Raw genomic sequence first — 17,844 nt, forward strand, 5'->3', positions numbered from 1 at the left:
ACAGCATCGTCATACAGGCGCCGCCCTGTCTGCTTCTCTCCGATCAATCAACACACGTGTGTGGCCTATTTTATCTCGATATTGAATTCATGCGGACCGCGGCTTCTACGACATTTAAAAAGTGACCAGCGACCCATTTTGAGTTGGCGACCCCTGGCATAAGCGGTGTCTTGCAAAAGCCTGAAGTGTGTCGTGCTACATGTCGGCGGCTACGGAATCAAAAATAAGAAATATCGGCCTGGTGTAAATGATCATTGCAGTCGACAAACGCCATGATTACCACAAACGATATTAGGGCTGACTACATCGTAAATGCCGATAATACAAGTCTTCCCGCCTTGACGAACGCGTAAGCTCCATAATATCGCACGCTGCGCAGTGCGCATGCGCATACATGTATATAATAACATACAGTCACTAAAATTTGACGTAGTAAGCAAGTAGCGGGGAATCTCGCCAGACTGTAGCCGCGGGCCAAATTATCATATAAGACGGAAAACTGTCCGCGGGCCGTATGTGGCCCGCCCCAGGTTTACATCATACTTTTCATTTGGCCAAAGGCAATTTTACGGCCATTTTTTTACCGGCTTGCCGAGCGCTAACTTTGATAAATTGGTAATAATGGAAAGATGCTACTGCACTGATTACGAAAATATAAATTTTACTCTGTTCGTGGCCCTGGTACCCCAAAAACCATCCCGAATTTTCCATTGTGACACAACAATTCTGTCTGGTAAAACGAGAGTGCAGCTCAAGAGAAAGAGCCAGACAGCATGGTTACGTCACAAAGCCAAACTCCATCCAAATGCAAAATTCGAAGGTGATTTTTTGGGGTGGGGGGTTCCAGGGCCATGAGCAGAATAAAATTCATATTCTCGTAATCGGTATACAACTTTCCATTGATTATTAAATTTAGCGCTCGGCAAGCCTGTTAAAATGGACGTAAGATTGAAATGACAGTCAAATCCCAGCTACCAGTCACGGTAAACCTAGACCTCAGTTGTCGTGAGATCCTGGAAGAACTTTCTAATAACAAGTAGTTGCTGGAGTAGATTGTTTCTGGCAAAAGGTATTCCAATCAAAGTAACAATATGGCATCATATGTTGGGGAGGCTGCCAGTGTTAGCGCACTGAAGCCTTTGCAAAAACCACAGCTTCATGTTCACCGTATCATAGCCAGGGCCCCAAAGGGACCGGGATGTGTGTCCAGCAAATCACTGCTAAAAAGATTTGGTCTCCTAAACATAAAAGATATGCGGAAACTAGAAATTGCCCAGTTTATGTATCAGTGCCACTGCCCCGAAAACTTCAATAACTTCTTCACCTCGCTATCAAAGATGCACGACACACGCGCGTCCACGTCGTCCAATTACCATATGGTAGGCAAAAAAAGATCTTCGCTCTATCAAATATGCCGGACACAATTTGTGGAACAATATCTCGCCGGCTATCCGACAGTCATCGAACATGTCCTGTCCACATTCAAGTCGAAATACCACCAATTTATACTGAATGAATCTTAGTCAGCCCTCTAGTTTACCGGACCTGACATATCGATCTCGCCTTCCGACACATGCCACTTTTTGTCTCCTGTCCTTTTATATTTATATTTATATTATCTTATTTTACTTTTCATTCAGTGTGCATGCCTCCTTTTTACATCGCCTAGCGCAGGTGGGGGTCTGATTTCGGAACTACTCCAAGTCGTTTCTACACCGTCCAATCTTTCATTGTATCGCAGTGTTGTGGTGAATTAGAATGACGAAATTATAAGCAATAAGATTAATTGAATGTGATATGCCGCAGCTCGTATAAATACAAACAAAGTATGTACAACAACGCCTTTTAATGCTAATCTAATTACACGACCGTCCTTATTTTTGGGTCTATGTCGATGGCAACCCTGCCTATACACAATATCTCGAGGTATAGTCTTATGTCTGCAGATTGTTAGCCAGCGGTCAATTGCGAACATGAATCGTGTTGAATTTCTGCTCCTTACGCCGTTTATGCAGTTTCCTTTAGAGCAATAATTAGAGATAAAGAGACTCGGTCCTTATCAGCCTAGAAATTGCCCATTGATCTAATCGTATGCGGGAGGAAAGCGCACTCTTACCCTTTTCCCAACATATTTCGATAAAAATGAATGGCTGAGGTATAAGCGAGGATAAGGACGCCTTGTTATACACTTTTAGGCTGCTGGTGCCAGAGGCAGTCTATCTAGTTGGAACAAAATTGGGTATCGTGATCTGAATCATGTGGTCTCTACTGCAAACGGTGCCTCGATATTACCCGATCGTCGACGTTACTCGGTTAGAGTTGACTGGCTTATATTCCAATGCATCATTTTTTCGAAGTATAGTAACCAGTGGTGAACTTTCAAAATTCCTATAGTTGAAAAATCACTTTCTATCAATTTTACTGCAGTAACTGACTTTTTAAATATCATATTGACCACTCCTATTTCATCCGCAGAATCCAAGCGTGGTTTCAGCACATTAAAACGCATCGAGACTTCTCTTAGAATCGGGATTTGTAAAGATATAGGCTCGATGAGTTATAGTAGATGTGCTCAGGATTCTCAGCGCTGTCATTATGGTTATTCCAGATTTCAATGAATTCTTGCGACTATGAAATTATAGAAATTAAACATGGAACGGCAACGACCGATTTTGCAGCTTCCTTCCGCTTCGCGGAGGCTGGAGAGGAGAATTGTTTTGCGTAAGCGACTGTAGGATTTCTGGCAATCCAAAAGCTATCTTCCCGAGCGCAGAAATTATTGAATCTGGTCTTGATCGAAAGGTACTGTTGCACCGATTCTGAAAATATAAATTTAAATTATGATCAGGCACTGATCCACCTAGAATCTGTCCTCCAAGTCTGAAATATCGGCATTGTTCAGAACAATCGGGTAACCGCAACACAATGACCATAACAATGACCCGTTGCGACTCTCTCATTGTTCGAACAATGCCGATATTTCGACTTGGAGGACGGATTCTAGGTGGATCAGTGCCTGATCATTATTTAAATTTATATTTTCGGAATCGGTGCAACAGTGGCTTTCGATCAAGACCATATTTAATAATTTCTGTGCTCGGGAAGATAGCTTTTGGATTGCCAGAAATCCTACAGTCGCTTACGCAAATCCACTCTCCACTCCAGCCTCGGCGAAGCGGAACGAAGCTGCAAAATCGGTCGTTGCCGTTCCGTGTTTAATTTCTATATTGAAATCACGCCGCGCGCAATACGCCTAATGATACAAACGTTAAAATATGCAGGTATGAACTACTGTAGGCTACTTCATATTTTCTTCCGAATAATTTGAAGAGTGTCAGATCGAAAAGCTTCGGGTTTTAATATATTTATGTCATGAATATATTAATAAAATTTGAAATGCGTAAGCCTAGTTGACCATGCCTTAATACATACACTAAACAAACTGTGTGTGACGACGAGCTCACATTTTCACGTCGGAATACACTATTGTGACGTCATTTAGATTATTAACATTGCATGCACTCCTTGCCCCACCACCCGATATTGTCACGATCCGCCACTGCCTAATAGTACTTAATGGTTGGTAGAAATTACAAAAAAAACCAACATGTCTGGAGAGTTTTGGGGAACAACTAAAAATTAGGTATATCAGTTCGATTAGTTTCAAATGTAAAGAAAATATTCTGTTCATTTTTAGTAAAAATTCATATTTTCGCAACTCTCATATTATAAAACAAAAAGTTATATTTTACGATTTCATATTCAGCTGGAAAAATGTTAAAATATAATAGCATCCTAGCAGGTATTGTAGTTGGAACAAAATAAAACTGGAATTCCAGGTGATTGACAACAGGTCTATGGGTAATGTTACAACGTTAATGATGTTGTTACCATCAGGGCATGGTATGGTATGGTATGGAACGAGAATTTTCCATACTCCATACTGGCCTTACTCTCTCCATACCATACTTGCAATTTTCCATACCATACCAACATTGTTCCATACCATACTTGATACATATTCCATACTTTCAAATACTTCAATATCATAAGTATAGTACTTTTTATAGCACCAATATTATTGATATTTCGGATGTCATTATTGCTTAAACTAACGAATCTAATGCGAATCTAATTCCTAGTAATAGTTTTACAGAATCTGTTTTGGTGAGGTTTAGTTCACGGTGGTGAGGTGCGAGTTTCCGCGAGCAAAATGAGATTGTCTATCTAGGACTGTCCATAAAAGGGACAGGCAACAAGATTTTTTCCGGCCGCGGACAGCGGACATAATAATGTGGCTCGGGGCCCCAGTCTGCCGAGATTCCCCCCTACTTGCCTAAACGTCAAATGTTAGTGACTGTATGTTTTAATATAGGTGTGCGCACTGTGCAGCGTGCGAGAGTGGAGCTTACGCGTAAGTTCGTCGAAGCGTGAAGACTTGCATTATCGGCATTTACGATGTGCTCAACCCTAATGAATTGAGCCTTGGTAAATTTTGGGTACCGGGCTTATCAAACGCTTTGAAATCTTAATTAGGGATTGCACCGTGAGTTAGTTGATCAGAGAGAAGCAGACACGGCGGCGCCTGTATGGCAATGCTATTCTCAAATCAACATTGTATAATCATTATCGTCGAGAAATGGCTTTGAAGTGACATTGCTGTCGATAAAATACATTCATTAAATATGATTTATTCCTTGTATACATGGGCGAATAATTTATCCATTCAGCAATCCGGCCCGTCAAGTAGCTAATTTTCCTATTTCCGGCCCGCCGACTGGAGAAGTTGCCCGCCCCTGTTCCATAAGAATATCATCGCATTCCCGGTACATTATCATGAGGCACATCCGAGTTTGAAGTAAATACTCGCAAAATAATTTATAATATAGGCGCACCCATAAAATATCCCAGCTGCAGGCGATCAATACTGCAGCGATCTGCGTGATTATTAGTACAGTATTTGGTTGGGGTTAGCGTGGCGAGAATTCCAAACTATGTCTACCCCAATCCCTGATCTATAATCCTAATGAGAGATCGTTTGAAATATGACCAATAAGATATCTCGGTATGTAAATAGTATAGATGTGCGGACAATGTTTCAGAAGAAATGTAATTATCAATCACATTGAGCATTTAGTACGTTGCATCATGATTGCTTGTAAGCTGCCGTCACTCAAGCAATGAGGTAGTTGGAGTAGCCTACATTCCCAATTATTGCGTCACATGATAGACTATGCTCGGGGACGTCGTGTCTAGACTCGAGAGAATAACGCGAAACAATAACTTCATATTGTTAATTTATTCGCTAAAAGCTTTTCGACTAACTCTCATCAGTAGCGAACGTTAGTGATAGACTCGAGAGAATATCGGATCAACATTACTGTTGTCATTATTACACGACAAAATCATGTCATTCCAAGTGCTCCTAAAACCCGTTGCACAAGCGTGTATTTGTTTCTACACAGCGTTCAATAGTTCACGTTCACACATAACAAAAGTGATCGTATTCCGTTAACAACGAATAACGTACGCTTTGCTTCATAAGCTTGCACAGATCACGATAAAATGTATAAAACACCAAAGTATGGAAGTATGGAAATGTCGTTCCATACCATAGATTAAAATCTTCCATTCCATACCATACTTGCATTGTTCCATATTCCATACCAAAATATCGATCCATACCATACCATACTTCCATACCATACCATACCATACCATGCCCTGGTTACCATTATTATCTATTATTAACCACGTTAATAAACATATTGGCCCTTTCTCAAAATCTGCTTGGCAACCCTGGTATTTTGATGCAGAATTATTCAATTTCAAATTTGAGTCGCTCTTCGCGCACTCCAGTGTCACGGCATTTGATGATTTTATTGTGCGTATACTAAGGTTACCATATTTTGGTGACTTAAATTCCAGACCCTCTTTATCACCCACTAGCGGTTTTTACAATGAAGTATGAACATATTGTCAGTCAAAGCTTCGCCTATCGACATCTATATAAGAGTGGAGTAGAACATGGGTTCAGAAATCTGAATTGCGCCATCTCTAATGTGAGCTCTGGTGATTGCCTAGGTCTGCAACAGATTTCTTCATGGGCGGGATGAAATCTTCTGCTAGACCTTATCCGGTCCGCCGGTCCTGTGTTTGACAGCCCTGCTAGCTTGTTAGGTCGGTGCGGTTATCTGGTTTTGTGTTGTAACCACGCTCAAAACAACATTTTTAGCCCCCTTTCGCTCAAAAAATCACTGATCTTAGGCCCACCATAGGGTAATCGATATGCATCTAGTTGTTAAATTTTGTGAACGAACTCTGTCAATATTATTGGTTCTTCCATTTATTACTATCAAATGCACCGGCAGGTTGTCCATCCGATGATTTCCAACCGTTTATATTTGCGACCTCATTTCCAATTTGAAAATATTCCGTGATCCAGCTCAAATCTTAATATGCTGATTATTAAAAAATTTCAGCTTGCTCACGACCTATTTTGAAAGCTGATAACGTCCAACATGTTCGCGATCCCGAGAATGAAGGCAAACGGCCGCCAGGTTCAGACCAACTGTCTTTGACGAAAGCATCCAAAAGTCTTTAACCAACTCTACAAAATATCGTTATTCTATAAAGCGATTACAATTAGAATTATTTCAGTAAATGGTGGATATTTTTATTTATTTTTGATTGCATTTTTTGCGATCTCGGTGCGTGGTATCCATTTTAATATCAATATATATGTTGCTCCAAGTCGCGTGCAGCGCGAAGACAAATTTCAAATGGGATAAATCTGCTTAAAAATAGTATTGTTTACGTTGTTTTACGATAAATTTTTGAGCCTACTTTAAGCCTTCAAAATTCCAGACCTTTGAACATATATTAAAATTTCCTCCCGGACGCAGTTTTTACTGTGAAACTCCGGACATATCCTGGACATTCCGGACGTATGGCAACCGTAGCGTATACCCACCCATGAACAAAACACGCATAACTTTAGTGAAATAACTCTACACGTATTTTCAATTATGAGAACATTTGTTGAGGTCGTTGAAATACTTTAGTCTAGAGGTGCGTAACCTGCGGGTGCGTCATCGGCAATTCGGCGTTGAATATTTCCTCACCAGGACACACCAAGACACGAAGCACCGAATAGTCTTAATCTGAGCCCCGCGCGGAACAAATGCGACCCGCGGAGGAAAAGAATGCTTCCCGTGTTGAAATTCTAATTGAAAATGTCCTTTCCTTTAGTTCTGGTACGTGTGAGCGATAACAATATCTTGTTAGTAGCGACAATCACTACTTGAGCTCACGAAATGACCACAAGCTTCAATAAAGTAACTAATAGTATTGACAAAACTTATTCCTTAACTATAAAATATTCGGGCTTCGCGTGACAAGAAAATAAGTGCCGAGAGATTTTCATGACACTTGTTGGTGCTGACTAAGCCGATAGCAACAAATTAATAGGTCTTGCGTTTGCTGTTAGCTATTTTGGTTCGGGTCAGAAGGATTCATCCCCTGAGATCAGGTTGATCTCCATATGAGGGCAAAAATCCTCGTTTGGGGGGTCAAATGTGAATTTCTGCCGGTTGAATGTGATTCACAATATTAGAGTTGCGTTCTCAAAAACGCAACCCAACTTACCCTAGCTGGTCGCATGAAATCCACTACGCCTGTCACATTGACCCCATAACTCCAAACGTGTTGTTTTGTGTTGATTTTGTAAGGGAGGGTCAATGGTGACTCAAGTTCAAGTTCATCTCTCAAGTTATCTAAAGATATATCCAGCCAGCTATCTTCTGATTTATATGATACCTAATTTTAAGGTATTGGGCATGACAATTTTCGAATACCGACGATCTGAAATGAGGAGTTCGGCCGAAATTACGCATACCTAAAATTTCCAGATATTGTCCGAGTAGTAAATATAGTCAGAAATTCTGCCAGAACATCAGAAGTCGGCTTGTACGGTATTCTATGCAATTCTTCACCGTTTCGAACATCAGACTTTTTTCTGGGGGGTTTTCTGAGGCGGTTTGGTAATTTTGGTCTGGCTTCGGTGATTTTCAAGAATATAATCAAGTTCAAGTCCAAGTTCGTGACGGAATACGAGTCACAAACTGGTTTACTATGCCTGAAAATGGTTGGATATGACAAGAGAAAGCATACCACGTTGTTTCATGTCATTAACTGGGCGGTAGGGGTCCCATTCGCTATTGATCTTGAACTTGACCATTATGACCACTCACTGACCACGCCCATATGTAAATTTTTCATGTATTTTTTATTTACGATATCTGGCGAGCCGGGCGGGTTACGGTCATGGTTGACAGCTTGTTTGAAACCAGGCAATGGTGGCTACGCACTGAGGCATCATTTTTTACTCTCTGACGCTATCAAGGGGGTCTGTCTGGGGAAATGAGAGAGAGAAGGAGATTTTTCAGAGAAAACGTTTGTTTATTTAGTCTTATAAAAAACTCTAGACATGTCATGGGGTGTCGATCGAGGGCGGAAGCGGTAGAAGGCTATACTCCGCCCACCTTTAAACTGGAACAGCTCAGATTAAACTCTTGTTGAGGTCACGGTATGAGTTTGAAAAGTGATAGTCGGTTCTGTAAAATCTGACCCCCCATTAAAAGGGGTAAATAATTGCCAAGGGACCGCTCGTGAATTCTTTGAAAAGTTTGAGGATCAATACTCTACCATATGATGGGGTGTATGCGTTCAATTTGCTTTACCAAATAGGACTCCTCAACTATTTATTCACTTCAACGAGCGGTCTGGTGCAATCGGAGGTGGTCATGATGGTCAGTAACAAAATACTTCAACAAAGTAGATTTTTACTTCTCACGCTACTTATTCAAATTGTTTTGTGCTTTAAACTACTTCCACTTCTACTTGATAGTATTAGGGTTTTTAATGGTTTTATACTCCGGATTTTGACGAGTAGCCTACAAAGCAGTTTTTTGGATAAGTGAGCATCGTTTTTGTGATCGAAATAGTCACAGTAACCGCGTCAAATAGCGACTGTATTGCGGCGACTGTATATATTTTTGAAGATTGTACCTATTATGGTATAGTGCAGGGGCGGGCCGGATCCGGCCCGCGACGGCTTTTTGTGCGGCCCGCCGACAGTTTACGGTCTTACGTGATGATGTGGACCGCGTAGCCGTCTACAGGCAATTGGGCGCAACATTTTCGATCGTGAAAATTAGCAAGACAAAGCGACGTTCCAATACAACTGATTTGTTTGTTTGTTTTGGGTATTCATGGTGTTTTCGACTACTATAGTCATTTAGGCCTACACCAGGCCGATATTCTTCTTATTTTCCTTAACTGCCGACTTATAGCACGGCCCACCTCTAGGCTTTGTAAGACACCGCTGACGCGGATGATGTGGCGAGGAGGAGCCTAGGTAAACCTCCAACACCTAGATATCGGAATTCGGAAGTCGACCTCGGTCGGACTCGAACCCGCATTCATTGGTGTTGCAGCCGCGGATTATACCACTGCGCTATCTCGCCACACCAAATACAACTGATGTTCATCGCATTGACGTGGCCAGGGGCGAGTGGGGCCATGCCATTCCCAATTGTTTCGAAAATATTCGTAATATCTGTAAATAGTGGAATACTTTCGCTATTGTCGCCAGCTTCGCGCGATTTAGTGTCTCTACGTACGTGGCTTGATTAATATAATCGTTGAGTTATATTTTTCATTTAAACAAGTCACACACAATGCACAATGCGATGTCATGATAGGAGGATGTCGATCGACACGCAGTTGCGATCCTTTTAATGTAACATCCACCTCGGCCTAGAGAGCCCGATGTCACAGTTCTTTTCGATGTCGATCTTTTTGAAGCTGGTGCCCTTTCTACTAGTTCTTTCCATTCCTTGTGAGTGCTTTCTTTCTTCGGGCCTTTTTCTGGGCATTTTTTGTCGCCGTAAGAACGGCAACGGCGGGGGATGAGGAGCCCAGATAAACCTCCGACGGGAATCCAACCGGGTTCGCCAGATTAGTAGGCGCTTATCGTCACCGCTACGCTATGAGAATGCAATATCATAGATACACTATAATATCCCGAAGCCGTTGGGTTCTAGGAGTTTTCAACAAAGTAATTATTAAAAATGAAAACCGCCCGAAGTGAATAATCTGCGATAAGCTCATGAATGTATATATTCTTATGCCATAATCAATGTTCAAAATTTTAAATAGACGTGCTGTAAATTTTGGAAGAAACCACTTGCTCAGACACTCGCCAATATCATTGATCAAATTCAGACATTTATGCAAAGGATTTTCGCGCTTTCGAAGCAGAATGCACTCTGATTTTTTGATCACATTCATATCACCGATTTGGGCTCGCTCGTGAATCGGTCGCCCAATCCAGATATAGTTCGAAATCGCAGGAATGTGTGCGTCCCTGAATTGTTTGTACAAAGGGTAGTGCCGGGTACGATGGACGGATCTGTGGCTCTTTCCCACGGGGTGGAGTTCCCCTGAAATCATTAAAAAAATCAGGAATCCCGCCCGCCTTATGTTCATGTTCTCCTATCCGGCCCGCCAGATGGAGAAGTTGCCTGCCCCTGGTATAGTGTCATCGGACATAATGCGTACGGCGCAAAGATACACCACCGCAATTTAGAAAGTGGCCAACTCCGATTGCTAAAAGTAGACTCAAGTTTTGAAACTACTTAATTGGTGTATGCCTACTTTTCAGAAGTTTCATATTCTGTCTCCACTAGAAGTCGTTTTGACATGTGTTATGTTCGAATATAAATTTACGGTGTTACTTCTGCTTGTACTTGAGCGGCAACGTTGGCTATTTTGAACATGTCTGGGTTGCTCAACCCATTGGCAAATAAACTTATCAGTGGAGTCTTGGAGTTTACTGTGAACAAGAGATAGTGTTACCTATTGCAGGTAATTCACCATTTCTGGATACGATGATTAATTGATTTCGCTAGATGGTTTTTGAAGGCGCTTGCTATCAAAACTAGAATGAATCAGTTGTTGTAGTTGTCGTTGATTGTGCTATTCATGGTGTTCGTCGACTACAATGGTCATTTTACACCAGGCCGATATTCTTTATTTTTGTTTTCGTATTAACCGACTTGCAGTACTGCTCACTTCTAGGCATTTAAGACACCGCTTACGCGGATGAGATGACGAGGAGGAGGAGCCTAAATAAACCTTCAAAACTTAGGTAGGAATTCCGGAGTCGACCTCTGTTGTACTGGAACCCGCACTCCATTGGTGTTGCAGCTATGGATTATACCACTACGCTATCTCGCCACAATGAATCAGTTATTGTGTAGATACGCGTATTTATGAATTCGATTATACATCGTATCTGAGTCATCCTCTTTATTCCTTGCCCATTTGTATGCTACATGACCGATCTTCATAAACACAATCAGAGATTCTACTATATTTTAATCCAATATAATGAGATATAATGAACAGATAGGCGGAAGTCGCAATAAGTACGATATTTCAATCTAACAGCCATCTCGGCCTGGATTCCTTGAAGATAAGCCTCCTACACTTGGAAGAAAACGTGCTACCGCCGAGACTACAACCGCGATCTGTATACGGCGGCGATGGCGGTGGATTTACCAATGACGCCAGCAGCGTGCAGCCCTTTGCAATTGCTCTGTTGGCAGATATTCCAGAGAATTCTACGTAACCATTCCGATGCGTGTTCCGAATTCATGTCACGTCGAGGTCAACAAATCCATTCTATCGACCGCCACCCGAGAGATGACGCTGTCAGTGTTATAGTCAATCTTGTATTACATCAGTTGAAGATAAAAATATCATCATTTCGACTACAGGAACGGGCGTACGACCGAATGCATTCTCGTGTCATTGAGTGATATAATATGTAAGACCCCTTAATGGCTTTCACATTAATGCCTTGCTCTACTTTTAAGCGACATCTTGGTAGACGCGCGGGTTGTAACACATCGATAACAGCTGACAGAGTAGATGTATTTGCCTCGCTATGTAATCCTGATGTATTCCGTCCGAGATCCATTCATGAAATTTTCATTTGAATGCGACACCGAATTTTATTTCAAACCTGCGCGTGGCAGGATAATGAACTATTAACCATTCTTGATCATGGATCATCCTGATGGACCAACAAGATGAGTAAAATAATAGGAATGTTATGTACCCAGTAAGTAAGGTTGCTGCGGGCTGTTTTACAAAAATATTTATAAAGACACTTGCCGATGCCGATGTATCTTTTCACAATGGCGTGTGGGGATTGAACCTGGAATTGTAAAATAAATTAAGAAACTTTTCATCATTTGAAATACATCAGCAAGCCACCACATATGCGAAGGGGTTTCAAGCATTTACAACTCGCGACTATATCCCTATAAAGTGCTCAGTCTGCTCACGGTGCCGAAGGAACACAAAATCATTTGGTTTCCAGCGGTACAAAGACTTAACGAAATTTACTTTGGTTGAGTGATTACCTAATTCAATTTGAAGCCGTGTTATTTTTGTTCGTACCAGTTCGATGGACCCGCTAAGGTCACATAGCCTATCTTGTCAACTGATCTCTCGATGTTCGGCAGGTTCTTATAATATAGGGACGTGTATCCATCGTAGGTTGAAGGCAAATTGAAGCCTAGAAACGACGAGTTTTGAACTGGATGAGGTGCTCCTTACTCCCAACAGAGACCTCTGTGTCGGTACCCGGGCTTGCAAACGACAGCATAAATAAAAATACACTCGCGCAACTCCAGAAAAATTCAAGTTGCTGAATATTTATGTGAAAAGGGGCAGATTTCACACGGGAAGGAACTTTACATATGATAAATCATGCATGGAATCAGGGACGCGACATCTCGAACAAGTATGCAATTTGTGCTCCAATTTTATGACCGTGATGTTTCGACGAAAAGCCGTTAATATTGCAAGATTTCTACAACGTAGAACACGTAAAATGATGTGTGGAATCACTTTTCAGGCAGAAATGCTCATTTAATATGGATTCACTGGAAATTATATGTGCGACGCCGCAGCAGTTTGCGCAATTTTGTTTCGATATGCGTATCAATTTCAGAGATATACGGTGCAATGCCGTATTATCCTAAAGCATGGTTGTCTCCATTGACAGTTGTAAAAAAAAATCTGGTCGGTGCGAATGTAAAAATAACCTTGCAATTTGAACCTAAGCCTGAATAATATTGCAAAATTGTAAGCTTATAGACTTCAAAATTCAGATAAGCTAGTAAATTATGGGATTCATGTTCTGGAGATCTATACGGCATACTGATCACTTTATTTTCTAGGCTCAGTGACAGATGAAAGATAAATGCTGGCTAATGCCCGAATTGATGATAGTGCTTGCCTCTTCAAGATATTCACGGAACAATATAAAAATTTGAGTGTACTGAAATCAGAATAACATATTCATATGGACTTCAGGCCAGTGCAGTGGATCTCACCCTTTTTGTCTTTGCGGATCCCCGTTGGACCGTCACGGAGCCCCGCGGACCCGCTGCCAAAGTTTCAGTCCAAATATGGCTCAATTATCATTCAACCGTCACCTGTCGTGCGAAAATATCAACTGCAGGCTAGTGATAAACAGCAACAAACGTAGAAATTGGGAATGCTTTTATTATTTCAACGTGAATCCCGTAGCTGCATTTCTTGAAATATGAGGCTTTGTCATGAATATTTGCGCTGTCGATTTGATATGAACGGGTGCCGACAATCCAAATCCACCAAGAGGGGTGGCGGCGAATGTAATAATAACGCGTAATGTGTCACGCTTCCGATAACATCTCTGGGTATGATAGCCAAGATATATGTCACCAATATACAGTGTTGGGATCAAGTCGCTAACTTCGAGTCACGAGACATTTCGAGTCATCGCACATTTTGACTCGAGTCAAGTCAAGTCAGTCGAATTTTGTAGGTGACTCGAGTCAAGTCAAGTCACTCGATTTTTGGAGGTGACTCGAGTCAAGTCGAGTCAAGTCAAGTCAAGTCAAGTCAAGTCAAGTCAAGTCAAGTCAAGTCAAGTCAAGTCAAGTCTAGAGTCTAGTCACAATTCAAATCAAGTTGCCTTTTTGAAGTATGAGGCATGATTACGTCATTGCATTTTGCAAGCTGTCTGAAATACTGATTGAGTGGTTGTTGATTTTGAACCGATAAACCAATATAGCGTTGAATATACACGTAAAAAGGTGGTGTGTCGCTCACCTATACGTAGAACTGCTAAACTACTAATTAATTGCATGGCCTCAGTTTATATAGTTACCAGCCAAAATCGAGAATAGAGAAACGAATAGATAAGATGCAATACATTACCAATTTACTAATTGAGATGATACAATTCGAGCCTGTGCCAATGGTTGAGGACTATATAAACTATATTCGAATTCAAGTTAAGTTAAGAACAGAGAGCAGAAATAGATATTTTTCTATTGAATTACTTTACTATACTAGTTTACGACAACGTAAGTTGTAAGCTCCGACAAGGTAGCGTAATGGTGAAGCGTCCGGCTTCTTGATCGGTAGGTCGTGTGATCGATCCCCGGCCGGGTCAGACCAAAGACCTGATTAGTAACACTGGTATTCATTACTTCCCTGCTTGGTGCTCATGCATTAGTATTACCGGAATAGCACGGAGGGGTGGTGCATGACTTAGAAAGCCGTAAAGGCTATATCTGCACTTCCTTGTCCAGCGGCATATGCACATCATGCGCTCATGGTATGCTTATGCACAGATCGTGTGTAATTGTGTATGTGTATCATTAGTCGGTGTTTATGCCGCAAAAAAAAATCAAGGACAAAAATTTACTGCGTCCTTTTTTCACTTCGTTTGAGGTCAATATATTTGTGAGAAAACAATGGAGGCTCAGTAAAACGCACGATAATTGAATATAATTGGTTGCTATCACGGGTTAGACTAGCGTTACGCGAACAATCCGAACATATGTAAGATACAGTGATTTTTATCGACACCGATTACTTGATGACTTAAAATTGACTGGTGAATTTTGCTCCGAGTCACGTTTCAATCCACATTCCTGATACGCCGAGTCAAGTCAAGTCATTTTAGCAAAGTGACTCAAGTCAAGTCAAGTCATACGAAAAGGGTGACTCGAGTCTGACTCGAGTCATTCCTACACTGCCAATATAACGTTCAGCCTCGTCATTTCTATCCAGCAGCTCAGCTTGAAGTAATTCTGGAATAGCGTTTATATATATCACAGAAAAAACAACTCTAGACAGCAATATATGCTTGTATCAGTAGGGTAATGGCAACTTGGCAATTAAAAAGAGTTTGCACAGTATAGAATATTTCATCACAGGTGGCCATTCTGTATTTGTGAGTCCTGAAGGTCTAGCAGTTATGAGCTGAAACGGCTTCGCGATTACTCTAACTTGATAAAATAAAAATTAGGATATCCACCATTTTGCAAATTCGGAGGTTTCGCGGACCCCTGGAAATGATTCGTGGACACCTGGTAGAGAACTACTGTGCTAGTGTGGATCCAAGTCATGGTTGGTGATCAAAGTAGTCATAGTTGGTACACATGTCGAAGTAGAAGTAAAGTACATGTAGTCTGTAATCATAACCGATGAGTATAAATACACTACAGCTGGCAAAACTTAGTTGCGTACTCCGAAACGCTAGAATTACTGCGTTACTGACTACCTCTCTGCATAAATTCATTCACTTGCTAATTCTAGTCATAGCAGTATAGACTTGTCGGCTTGGGTGGTTAAAATACCGTAATTACGATTTCGCATGATAATAGCTGTGAAGTTTTATGTAGGCCTAATTGCGATGTACAATCAGCACAGGAGCTTTTCTATATATAGCCTATATATATCCTTGTCCTCGTTTTTGAATGTGATAGCTTAATTCGAAAAGTCTGGGGAGTATTAGTAATACTTATTGTTTAAAAGTATCCGAAATCTATTATGGACTATCCCTCCCAGATTTTCTACCTCAGTGTTGGTGGTTTATGTATGTCCGACGCCCGTGTCCACCCTCACCACCCAAACAATAGTTTAGAAAGAAAGTGTGCCGTGTTAATAGTCGACAGCTCGGCAATCGCAATAAATATAGGTCTGGTGGGAAATTACTTATGTAATCGAAGCACCACGAATACTAAAACAAAAACTTGACTTGAATGAATGAATATATATTACGCCATATCTACCAGCGATAACTTTGAAAAGTCTCGATTGTTATTTTGTTCAGGGACAATTGGCTTGTTTACCCATCAAAGCAAAAGGCAAGTCGGACACTGTATCACATGCTCATTGCACAGTGTGGACGTCGATGGAAAATTGAGACGAGAAGTCTCAGCTCACCCTCAGCCGACTTTTCCGACGCGACGCCGTGTGCATTCCGTTGATGTTGCTGAAATATAATTAGCCCCTAATAACACGATAATTTGCTTTGATTTGATTACTTCGAACCATCGAGTATATGCCGATGCTTTCTTGGTTAGAGAAGTAGGATTTTGAGAATCGATGTTTTGTGTTCGTGTCCGATATGCAAAACTATAGCGCGCACATTCCATATATGTAAATTTCTGCCCAGAATGATTAGAAGATAGGCTACTCTTGGAGGTAATGAACTTCAATATAGGTTTGAATAATATATTCCTATTGAAATAACCCGACTATTTTCGACTGGATAATCGTCAGCAACTATTAGATTTTCTAAATGACTTTGAAATCTATATTATAGTTTTTGGCGATTACGTCCGACGAGTGTCAGCTGGAAATATTTGAGTCTATTTCAATATGATTTTACTATTCTTAAATTGTAGAATATTTCGATGTGACATAAAAGATTATTATTCGCAATTTCGTGCATGTGGCTTTTTCGTATCTTCTATCCGATCATCCATAGTTGCATGTGCGTTGTCGCATATCCTTGAGATAGGATTCTGTCCGTATACCGGTCGAGATTTGATCATTTTGTTACCTGCGGATACCGGTCCAAACGCGACTCATGACAAGCTTCCGACTTGTGAATATACTTAATTTTTTCAACAAGTCATATTCCCACATCCTCTAAAATTAGAAGTTTGAATTACAACTTTAATCCCGGATTTGTGTATCGAACTGTGGTATACCGACGGCTCGGTCTTCAACCTTCAGTTTTTTTGTGCGCATCAAGATCGGGTATTGAAAATAGTAGAGAAACTGTGCAGCGAAAAAATGTATGACCCGCCAGCATAAAACCAGGTTTGCACCGCAACAGCTTGCAATTCTGCACCTATGCATGACATAGAGACAGCGTTGCCATTCGTAATTTCTTCATCTACGGAAAGATAGTCAGTTAATAACCTTGTCACGGCTACATTTAAATATTCTTCCCTATTTGCTTACGATGGATGCAGTTAACGGGATTGTAATGTACAGCGAATGCACTACAATATGCAACTGCCTATTATCGTAAGCTCGAAACTGATATGTCGGTAAATTCTGCAATTTGGACACAGTTAAATATGCAACGCGCATGAAGGCATGAAGTTCAGACCGGCTACTCATACAGCCAGTAAGGTAGACAGGGTTAGTCAGATAGTTACCTACATTTAGGATATAATACTGGGGAAGAAAAAAGAGATCTCGCAAACGTAACCATTGAAATGTCCGATTAAAATGAAATGTTTTAACTTATGCGCTATACCTAAGTGGGGATTACTGGAATTCAAGGGCGTGTTCAAAAACTATTTTCGTCGGTCTACCACAGTGGTTCTCAAACGGGGGTCCGCGAAGCATTTTCAGAGGGTCCGCGAAGCCTCAAAATAGTTAATAATAATAATAATAATAAAATAATAATTT

This window comes from Botryllus schlosseri, chromosome 14 (assembly GCF_051294905.1).
Source record: "Botryllus schlosseri isolate E-star chromosome 14, Bs_hap1, whole genome shotgun sequence".
Lineage (NCBI taxonomy): Eukaryota > Metazoa > Chordata > Ascidiacea > Stolidobranchia > Styelidae > Botryllus > Botryllus schlosseri.